The 11,579-nt window shown below is 33.2% G+C and overlaps 1 long non-coding RNA gene across 5 annotated transcripts; it reads right to left on the minus strand.

Moving 5' to 3' along the window:
• LOC107631465 lies at nt 760-5,822 on the minus strand. 5 transcript variants are annotated; one of them, XR_002362152.1, is made up of 11 exons: nt 5,467-5,822; nt 5,241-5,376; nt 4,431-4,490; nt 4,147-4,301; nt 3,904-4,012; nt 3,695-3,812; nt 2,653-2,839; nt 2,299-2,566; nt 1,734-1,868; nt 1,127-1,236; nt 760-1,021 (listed from the first exon to the last, which is right to left on the minus strand). It is a non-coding gene; the product is annotated as an uncharacterized LOC107631465 (long non-coding RNA). The 5 variants fall into 5 exon arrangements; XR_001618576.2 differs by having other exon boundaries at nt 3,695-3,726; nt 5,467-5,821; XR_001618580.2 differs by having other exon boundaries at nt 3,695-3,762; nt 5,467-5,821.

Raw genomic sequence — 11,579 nt, forward strand, 5'->3', positions numbered from 1 at the left:
CTTTTACCCCCACTACAAAAAATTCTGGTAAAAACGGCGGTTTTTTTGGGTATTTATGGCGGTTTGAACCGCCATTATTACCAATAATGGCGGTTTCGTAAAGCGACGTAATTCTGGGCGCCATTCTGGTTATTACGGCGGTTTTTTGAAAACCGCCACAATTTCCTGAGTTAAAACGGCAGTTTTTGAATGGGTTAAAACGGCGGTTCAAAACCGCCGTTATTTCCATGGTTAAAATGGCGGTTCTTGGATAGGTTAAAACGGCGGTTTGAACCGTCATTATTACCCTGACAGAGTAGCGTTTTGATTGGTTAAAACGGCAGTTCAAACCGCCGTTATTTCTAGGGTCAAAATGGCAGTGTTTGGATAGGTTAAAACGGCGGTTTGAACCGCCATTATTACCCTGACAAAGTGGCGTTTTGATTGGTTAAAACGGCATTTTTAAACCGCCATTTTTACCTTGACAGTAGCGTTTTGGTTGGTTAAAATGGTATTTTTGAACCGCCATTTTACCCTAACAGTGATATTTTTTATCGTTTATAAAAACAATTTTTATTGTTATTTTTATTGCGTTAAATAAATAATTGTGATTAAAATTTCACAATAGCAAAAAATCATAATCCATAAATGAAATATTATATAACTCATAAACAAAATATTAATATAATATATAATTTTTTATTATTGAAAATCAAAAGTAATAACTCCTATACAAAACTTTGTCTCACTAAACTTACCAAAATACAAGCATTGCAATAAACACTAATCAGTTAAACTATGTTAATATCTAATAATGTATTTAAACCATCTAATAAGTGCTGTCTTTAGTACTTAAAATATGAATATACAAGACAAGTAGCTTAGCTAAGTGATGATGAATAAGATTTGGAGGCCAAAAATTTTCTCCTTTTGTAATTAACTTTAAAACAAGCCAGCCTTAGTTTCTTGGTCTCTTGTGTGAGTTTCATCCCGAAAACTTGTTCCAACATCTTTGTTTCTTGCTCCATTTTGTAAGGAGAATCTGAGATAGAAAATGACTCAAGTTCAAAAAACGATCATATACTACCTTTTCTTTTTTCACAATAGAGATAACAATTAAATTGTTTCAATTAGCAATGGCAAGAACCTGAATAATCTGGGAATGTATTGCACAAGGATCACTGCAGATATAAGATTCTTTGAATGATTTGCTCCTGATGAACCCAAGTACTTTGGTAGCACAAACAATATTATTATCTGCACATATTTCATTATAGATATCAACACAATTTGTTTCGTTACAACACAATAAACCCATCATAAATTCTATCCTTTCAAAGTAGTAGTCCTATATTCATGTTCAGGTTTTTAAACCTCACTATTCACATAAAAGAAGCGGTACTATATTTCTGCGGATATTCAAAATACTAATGGTCGACTTAATTAAAATTTAAAAAAATTAAAATATAAAAAGTTATAAAAAAAGTTTATAAATAAATTATTTTGTGTTTAGTCTTAGTCATAGAAGTACTTATTTTAAACTTACAATGATAGATAATTTTTAAAAGAGAAAAAATCACTTTTTTTTTCATAAATACTTTAAATAAATTTTTAGAAAATCACAAGTTAATTTTAAAAATTGTACCAAATAATAATAACTTTTTGAGAAGTCACAAGTAAAAAAAAAAAAAAGTAACTTCTACACCATTTCAAACCAGTTGTAAGTAAAATGTCAAAAGAAAGGAAAATTTTACCTGAGGCAAAGGAATCACTACAAATAAATCAAGAAGAAAATAGCTATGCAAATAATGCATAGCAATCTCTTTTGGATGGTCAACTATATCAATCACCCTTGATCCAGTACTAGCAGAAACATAAGCCAACCTAAACTGTAAAAATGAAACTTGATAGAGTTAGAATTGCACAATAAATCCTTATTATACATGACATTCACTATAATGACAGCAATGGTAGCATTCATAACTTCTATGTTATCGTGCAATAAATCAAGAAAAAAAAGACTTCAAACAGAAATGGAAGTGTCTACTACTTTAGTCTCTTTCTTCTCAAAATGTTATCAAATAAAAAAAAACATTACCTTAATTTGAATTATATTTTTTAAGTGCGATCAAAATTTCATAGCTACTATAATCATGATAATAATAGACATTATAGCATTTTCCTATTTATCATCCCTAAGAATGTTCTATGATGTACTAATCTAATGAACAATATGATAGATGTAAGAGAGTTTGTAGCCTCTGTTCTTTTGATACCAAAATGTTTGTTTTTAATAAAAAGGTTTTGCTAAGAGATTACCTGAAGAAGTATGTTCAAGAAATACACTAAATCATTCAAGCTTCTAAGTACAACAAGTGGTATTGTCCTTGTCCAGTTGATAACAATGCAATTGAAATCCTACAGTTCATGATTGTGCTCGTAGCCTCCTTCGAAATGTATTGAGATCTCATCATAATAGATGGCCAGAATATGCCAACACAACTCTCGAAAGTACAGAAGCCAAAAGCTGAATGGAACCAGCAAATGAGATGCCTCCACCTTTCTCCTTTGTAGGAGACACGACGAACTGTTCCCAACAAACCAGTCAATTTATAGCAGAATAGTATGCAATGCAAATAATAATACTAAATAGAGTAGGGAAGACTAGCATACAATGGTCAAAATGGGAAGTATTAGATAAGCAGCAGAAACTGCAAAAACAATCTGCATGTAGCCCTCTACTCGGAGTGATGTGCGAGCCATCAACCTAGATGCCAGTGAGCTTCCCATAGGAACACAAAGGTATACATTGAACCTTCAAAGAGAGATTGAATGGCACCCAACAAGGCAATTTTTTCATCTGAAACACACAATATATATTAATAGATGAACATGGGAAACTAGCAAGAGATGAACAAAGTACAATGATAACAACATAAAAAGTAGAACAAGATAAAACATCTGCTTGCATAATTATTGGGGTATGTTTAATAACAATTGCCTTACGGTTACAGAGAAGTAAGTATTTCTCTTCTAGATTTGCATAGTAAATATACATTCCATGTTAGTTAGGACCAGCTTCTAACTGCATGTGAAACACCAGGGACAAGACACAACTCTGATACCAAATATTCCAAGCAACTGCCTCAATATATATTTTTCCCTTTTCTTTTGTATATTTTAAGTTTTCATGAAAGAATTATTTTGTAAGTGCAGGAGAAACCAAAGATAACAAAGCAGGACATGGTATACTGCCTGCCAACAAGATGAGGTTGGGAGCAACCTTTAGTGAACATATAGACAATGAAAGAGGAGATTTCAGCCAATTCAAGACAATTTCACCTTATGTGACTTTCTATGATATCACCATTCAAATTGGTGAGTAAATTATATCTAATGGTTGATATATCCACTAACAAGAAAGTGGAACAAATTCATATTCCCTACAAATCAGTAGCAAATCGTCAGATGTTTCCATAGAGAATGCTGAGTTCTTAAGAATCCTAAATTGCCTTTTTTCATCTATGCTTGAGGCTCAGAAAATAGTACTGATTGGTTATATTTCAATCCTAAATTCCTTAAAAAATTTTTCTACAAACAGAAAACATAAAGAAGATCTATGCAGTTCACAGTGCACGTAATACCAGGAGAAAACAAGTATTCACATGATTTTACTCAATCCTATAATTACGAAAAAATTCGGTGAAGAACTTACTCAATTTCTTCTAATAATCCCCAATTTCTGACCTAAAAATAAATTGAACAAGGAAAAAAATTCAAAACCTGGCATTAAATAAAATAAGTAGCAGAAGTTAGCATAGAACAATCAAAACCTGGAATTAAACAAAGTAAGGTCAATGAGGAGAAGAGATTGTTAGTTATCACAGAAAAGCTCTTAGCAGCATGAAATTAATATGTACTTACTTTTCTTTGAATTAAGTCATCAAGTTCTCTCTTTACACTGGTACAGATCAGCAACAGGAGGTTCCATGAAGAACTCCAGATATCCTCCCAACATTTTTAAGTGGCCATCCTGAAAGAAAATGATGGAATTCTATTAAAATATCAGACGACTAGAGCATAGATGGGAACTGAAGCTGTACAACCTTTGGAATATTGAATAAAAATGAGAACTAATAACAAATCATGAAATCACATGGCACTCACAGCAACCCCTTTCAATAAGTTCTCCCACCAAACAGAAGCACCACTGCATCAGGCACAGCTGTGGGGTCGCGGAGGAAAACAGAGTTCACTTTTATCTTCTCATTAAAAAGTAACCATGGATATGGGATTCTAGTTTTCCGAGCATTGACGGAGTTCTAGAAAATGAAATATGAACATACAATTGAAAAGGGAAAGCAAAATCTTAGAAGAGTCAACATAAAAATTCTCCAAAAGTGTGCAGAGAATTTACAACCACCAGCAAATTATGACTTGAATGAACTAACCGAATATAGGAGCACTTGACCATCCTCCATTGTTTTCAAAGAGAATGACTTTTCATTGTGCTGCACATGAAATTATACTTCATTTATTTTATGTAGTCCCAAAACAAGAATAAGAATGTACCACACAATCTCCCCCAAACACTTTCAGAATAGTAATACTTTTAAGTAATACTTTCAGAATAGCCATTTTTAATGTCACCTACTGGTTTAGCTTGGCTGTTACTTGTTTGGAAAACTAAATTGTCTCATCGTGTAATTTAAAATGGATAATATAGCCATTTTGATGGTTGAAAAATTTATTAACAAAGCATAAGACAGAAAAAGTCAATTTAAGCATCTTTCACTTTATACACTATCTGTAGTGAAATGATTTCCCTATTAAGTTCTAACATTTTCTCTTTACTAGTTTGGAATTATTTCATCTGTAAATGCAAATCTATAAATGCAAACTTTTGTGCTAAAACTTTATGTGCGGTTAACTGAATTTTACTGAAGATTAAAGCCAATCAATACTATTAAAGCATGAATTGGCATGAAAGGGGAAGGAAAAAGGAATTGTATGCTAAAGAGGATAGGGTTAGGGAATGAGGAGACCACTGAAGAGCTTGCTAGATCAGCCATTGAAAATGCTCATCTTAATAAATCTATTCTTGCAAAAGAAAATTTGATTGAAGATCTGAAAAGACAATTGACTCCGGTAGAGGCAGATCATAATGGACTGATGATTAAGTTGGAGTTTGCCGAGAAAGATAACACATCTCTAAAGTATGAGGTTTGAGCACAAATAATCCAATAAAACAACAAAATTACCGCAACTCCATTCTCCGCATCATCGAGCACTTCATCATCATCATTATGAAATGTTTCAACGATTCCTTCCTCAGAAACCCTAGCTCCTGCAGTTTTAGTAGTTGTAGTTGCCATTTCGCAAAATCTATCATGTATTCTGAAATTTTGGATCAATAATTCAAGAAATCGAAGGAATTAGAGTAAAATATTTTCAAGAGAAAAAAGGAAAGGAGGGAGAAGAACCTACCTCGCGAGCTTGTGGGAGGAGAATCTCACAGCACATTAGCTCGATGGATGATATTGCCAGCGTAAGAGAATGCCACCGGAGGAGATCATTGCAGTAGGAGATGTCGCTTGAGGAGACCGTCGCAGGAGAAGACTGTCAGAGGAGGAGATTGTCCTTGGAGGAGAGGTCACCAGAGAAGACTGCCGCTGAGAAAAACGTCGCCAAATGAGGTCGTCGTTGGAGGAGGTCGTCGCCGGAAGAGATCGGTCAGAGGAGGTCGTCACCGGAGGAGATTAGTCAGAGGAGATCGTCAGAGAGAAGATCCCAGTGGCAGCGATTCAAACTTTGCTTTTCAACTGAAAATGAGAATTAGATTAGGGTTAGGCTTTTTTATATAGAAGTGATAATGGCGTTTTAAAACCGCCAAAATCAATAGAAACCGCCAGTAAATGCAATTTAATTATGGCAACAATAAAAAACGCCATAACATTCGGGTATTACGACAGTTTTACAAAACCGCCGTAATATTTATGCCATTTTATGTCCCTTTTTTTGTAGTGCCCTCCTTACCAGCCTATTAAAGTTACCTTCATAAATCCATGTAACTGTATTTTTAGAATCAACTTCATAATTAATATAATCACATCCCACACAATCCACTCTCCTTTCAATTCATTCATAAATTGGTTGATATGTTACCGTTTTTATCTGATTTTGTCTTGAATGATCATTAATCCACTCATTCAAAATAATTTCAGGAATTACCAAGCTGCCCTTATCTTTTCCGTCTTCCCTCAGCTGCCCTTATCTTTTCCGTCTTCCCTCAGCTCCCCTATCACCACATCGGCTGCTTGGTTGTTGAAAACCGTCGGTTTTGTAGCCCGTGCACTCCTTAATCTCGTACCCGCACAATCCTTTTCCGCAACTGTTCTTCGTTGTTCACAGCTATAATCACTTTTTCTATTAACTTCTACATAACAATTCAAATCAAAAGCCTCCCGTCCCACTTCTTTCACTAGCACATCGAATCCACTGATACTTATTGTAATATGGATCCATTCATTAATCATATCCATGATACAAGTATCAATTTGCACTCGTCCAACAATAAAAGACATGCATGATTCTGTCACTTTGTTATAACCGACTACTTCTCCGCATTGGCCTCCTAACATACTAAAGGTATCTGCTGACCACCTATGTAACGGAACTCCATAGCATTCTAACCACACTCTTCAAGTTTCACATCGCTTCGTCTCATCCCATCTCCATATACTATGGAAGAATCGCAAGAGACTATGCATTTTAAACGTATATGCTTCTTCTGCATTCAATACAGAATCAAAAGTCAAAAGAACTTTATACGCTCCCAATTCCCGTACTTGGACAACTTGAGGTAGGTTTTTTCCAATCATCTTCTTCAAGGAACTAAAATCAATTGCCTTCGTCGTACCGCCAACCAGACTTCTCTGTAGCCAGTCCAAATTCTCTTTCACCACCGATACTTCTACTTTCTTCGTCCACCCATTTTCATACAGGTCTGATTCTTTTTGGTGCCTTGTTAGTTTCTCTACCTGCCTTTAGTTATCTTCTCCCTGAAACTAAGAATTTATCTTGTTCTGACTATCACCTCCTTCCTGAGCTGTCTTTCGGACCTTTGTCTCAGTTGTTCGTCTATACTTCGCTTCTCCTACGTACACAATCTTTCCTCTCAACCTCATACGATTCATTTCTGTTATAACCTTCAGAGCTCCACCTTTCGTTGTGTCTCGGATGAACGCAAAAATATACATAGTACCACCTTTTTGTTTTCGTGATACATAGATGTCGTTAATGCGTCCAGTCCAATTAAACAGATGGAATAATTCATTCTTCGAAATGTGTTCAGAAAGATTATCAACAAAAATAGAAAAAGACTCATTTTCCAATCGTTGGTACTCTTCTCGATTCTAAATTTTGAGATCTCTTACAAGTTACATGTTCCCTAATTTTAACCCACCATGTGTTTTTCATCCTTTGTCTCACTCCTTTTCTCATCTCTCAGTTCTCACCTCATACTTTTAATGTGCAAGTTTACGGAATTATCATTAATTTCTTCTGATCGTAGTAAATTTTTTCATACTCACTTGAAATTTACGTATAATGCATCAACAAACATTTGCTTTATTCTTTGTTTTTTCTTGCTTTGCTATATACGGATGCAGGACATCCACCACTGGAAATTTTAAATGGATTGTTTCATGTAGCTTTATTTATTTATTTAATTGGTATGATTTATTTATTTATTTTGCTATCTATTAAAAGTTTAGCGTTTCAATATTTTTTATAATCAAATCCATATATTAACATGGTCTTATATCTCTATTTTTTTCTATAACTACAAGAAAACAGCTATGAATATATTAACATGAACTTCACCAAACACAATCCTTGTGGCCATAACAAATCACATGCTCAAACTATGATAAATAAGATCTCATTCAATTAAGAAATAGCAAACCAAAACTGCAACTTATTATACTTTTGCAGAAATTATAGTTAAATTTCATACAAGAACTCGTGCTTTATTTTTATTACAAGAATTTTAAAATTATAAAATTTTTACTTCTTCTCTTTTGACTCTACCTCCATGCAAAGTTTTTTTTAATTACTTTATAATGCACCAAATAATTGCATTAATAGAACTTTTGATGATTTCAACTTTCTTGTTATAATGACTTGTTTGCTTTGTTTTTATTCTTGGTGCAGAAGAACCACCACTATTACTAAATTACTTTGTCATTACTTGGCTGCATTCCTCTAAATAAAATTTTCATCGTCATTCTTAGCGCCATTAGTATCCAAATTTAGAAAATAAAGACCTAACAGTTAATTTATCTTTAATATCTTGAGTTATTATTTAATTTTCATTATAGTATTTAAGAAAATAAATTCAGATAATGTAAAAATTATAATTTGAAATCATCTCCCACAAACATTATAACAGCTCAAGGCTATAATACCAATTAAAGCCAAAATTAAATTACTATTTGTTACTCTAAATTTAATCAGGTACCAAATATGAGAAAAGGATAAACCCAAAAAAAGGATATTCATGACTAAGAAATCAATCTTAACATTATTTTTATTCCTAATCCAAAATATCTTATTCCTTTACTTTTTGGTACTGCTTGGTTTTCTCTCTGTGTATTAAAGAGAAATATAAAGTGACTAACATTTTTTATTAGGTGAGTTTTACTCAACCTCCTCTAAATCAATATGTAAATTATCCCTTGTGACGTGGCATATTTTAATTAGATGCTTAGTTTTAGTTTGAGTTAATTTAACCAAATAAGAGTTAATATCTTAACTAAAGTAGGACAATTTTGTAATTAAATATTTTTATAAGAGAGATGAATATATAATTTCTGTAAACATTAAAAAGTAAAGATATCTTTTTTATCATTGTTCAGAACCTCAATGCACCTCAGCCTCATTCCTTTCTGAAATTGAAAGAAAAAATCAATTCAACCTCTACCCACCCGTTGACCCAGCACCGTAGCCCGCAGTCCGCAGCCTGTAGCCCGCAGCCACCTCAACTCCGCAGCCCCGTCGCATGTACAGGCATCGCGTGTGGAAGCCTGATGCCGTCACAGGAGCTTGAAGTCGTCTCCTCTGTTCGAGAGCGCTCTCTATATGTTCACCGTGCCTCCGTCATTGTCATCGTAACCATCACTGTCAAGAATTTCTTCGTGCTTTCCTCGCCGCCTGACATCTCTGTTCGTTCTATCTTCATCCACTAGCTGGAACCTTCCCTCGCCGCTGACATCTCTGTTCGTTCTGTTCGCGCTTTAGGTAGGTCTTCTCTTTTTCTCCATTGTGTAGTATTCATTTATTTGTGTATTCTAGCCTGAGTTTTGCACTGTTGATTCTTGTGATTACTAATTCTGAAATTTTTAAGTTGTTCATGATTTTTGGTTCTGAACATCTTATCTTCTGTGACTAGGAAATAGGAATAATTTATTTTGGTTAATTACTTAATTTTGTTCATGATTTTTGTTAGCTGAATTTTGAATTTTGTTTGCTGTGACTTGGAATTATTTTGTAGTATTTATTTGTGTATTCTAGCCTAAGTTTTGTGCTGTTTATTCTTTTCTTTATATCCTTTAATTTTATTCTGAACTGAGTTAATTGGAATTGAAGTAGGTAATTGGAATAAGAATAGCTTTAATTTTGATCAGAAACACCTTAGTTGTTGTTGTGTTATTTTTCCGAACCTTTCATGTTGTTATAGTTGCTGATGTTGTGTTGTTGTTGGTGTTTTGTTTTTTTTTTAATTTATCTTCTTGTAATTAATTAGTGATAGAAAGAGTAAGTGTGGTGTACCAAATATTTAAAGATGATTATATGAGATTATGGAGAGCATTTGTCAGGGAGTGGCTGAATAGAAAAAAGAAAAATTGGTAAGCAACGGTTGCTTTGTTGAATTGGGACCCTGCCCAAGTAGATAGAATTTGACTTCGAAACAGTGAAATTAATATAATCCACTTATAGTAATTATATCTCAAGGACTTGAGATGATCCCCTCTGTTTGCTTGTGCTCTTCTATTACTTGAGGATATAGCCATTTTTTGCATTGGTTTTTGGTTAATTAATTCAAAATAGCCAACATAACCCTTCAGAGAAATTGTCCCTGGAGTTAATGTTGCATTCGGTTGGCCTTTTTGAAAAAGATAACCTCCATGTTTAATTTCCTGAACAATTATAGGCTTGTGTCTTTTCCTAATTTTTTATTCACTATATCTTTAACTGTAGCCTCTGCTTCTCAAATATCAATTTCTATTGTTTATTTATTATCCTTTTTTTTTTTATTTATATGGTCAAAATCTTGGGTTCTGCTGATTCTATTTTGAACTAAGATGCATAAGCATTAGTATATTGAATCTGATTTTATTGCCTAATACTGGAAGTTAGGAAAAAATATGGTTTTAAATGTTAAGTTTATTATTAAAACCTCCCTTTTTCATTAGTCACAAAAAAACCTCCCTTTTCATTCCTGAAACTTTTAATTGCTTTGATCTTGTCTTGTTGTTATAGTTATCTTTTTTTGGATGACTTTACTGATTTGATTTTATAATTTTGCTCTTTCCGTTTACCCTGGAGGTTTCAACATCATTCTTAGAGAAAACACTAACACATACTGAAGGATTACCATGTGTTCATAATACGCAGCGGAAGAAAAAGAAAGTAATCCTTAAAAATCTATTTTGTGCTTAAACTTTATTCCAATAATATATATAGATAAGATCTAAATACCTTTAGACGCTTTAGTAAAAATTACTTTCTCCTTCGATGGTACGAAGGCGCTATGCGTATCCACACAGAGACCAACCTTTGCTGTCAACTCCTTGACCAATGGACATCTGATCTAAATTGAGAAACCTCTTGCAACTCTTTGCATGCCATAAATTTCTTCTCCAAGAATTAGGCTCACATACGTTTATGTGTGTAGAGGTAAAGGAATAAAATCCTTGTATTTTATTCTCATCTGTCACTTTCCTCTACTCTTAACATACATATATATAGTATGAAATTTGTTACTGATTTTAAATTTGATTCTCAATTCAAATTTAAATCATATCTTTAAATTCCAAATCTGAATCCTTTAAATTTTATGAATCATATCATAACAATTTAAAACATAATCGATTTGGATCTCATCCAAATTTATAATTCAAATTCAGAAATAGAGTAACTAATTATTCTCAAATCTCATTTAATATTCTCAATTATCATATTATTATTATATTCTTGGTGCTAGCAAAGAATATAATAATATTCCATTTGAATTAATATAATTATTTATTTGATCAAATCAAAATAATAATTAAATAATTCTATAGCAAAGATTAGAACACTCATTAGTGTGTGACCCCATAGGTTCAATACTAAGCGGGTAGTAAATTAGTCATACTAAATTTACTAATCAAGGTTGGCGTCTAGCAACACTCCTCAATGACCCGATAGTTTGAAGTAATCTATTTTTACTAAGAACCTCAGAAGAACAAAGTATAATTCCTTCCATCTTTCCAGCTCTTGGTTAACCTTTAGAGTATGGTTTAATTGTCAAACTCTAACTTGTTACCATTGTTATA

This window comes from Arachis ipaensis, chromosome B01 (genome assembly GCF_000816755.2).
Source record: "Arachis ipaensis cultivar K30076 chromosome B01, Araip1.1, whole genome shotgun sequence".
Lineage (NCBI taxonomy): Eukaryota > Viridiplantae > Streptophyta > Magnoliopsida > Fabales > Fabaceae > Arachis > Arachis ipaensis.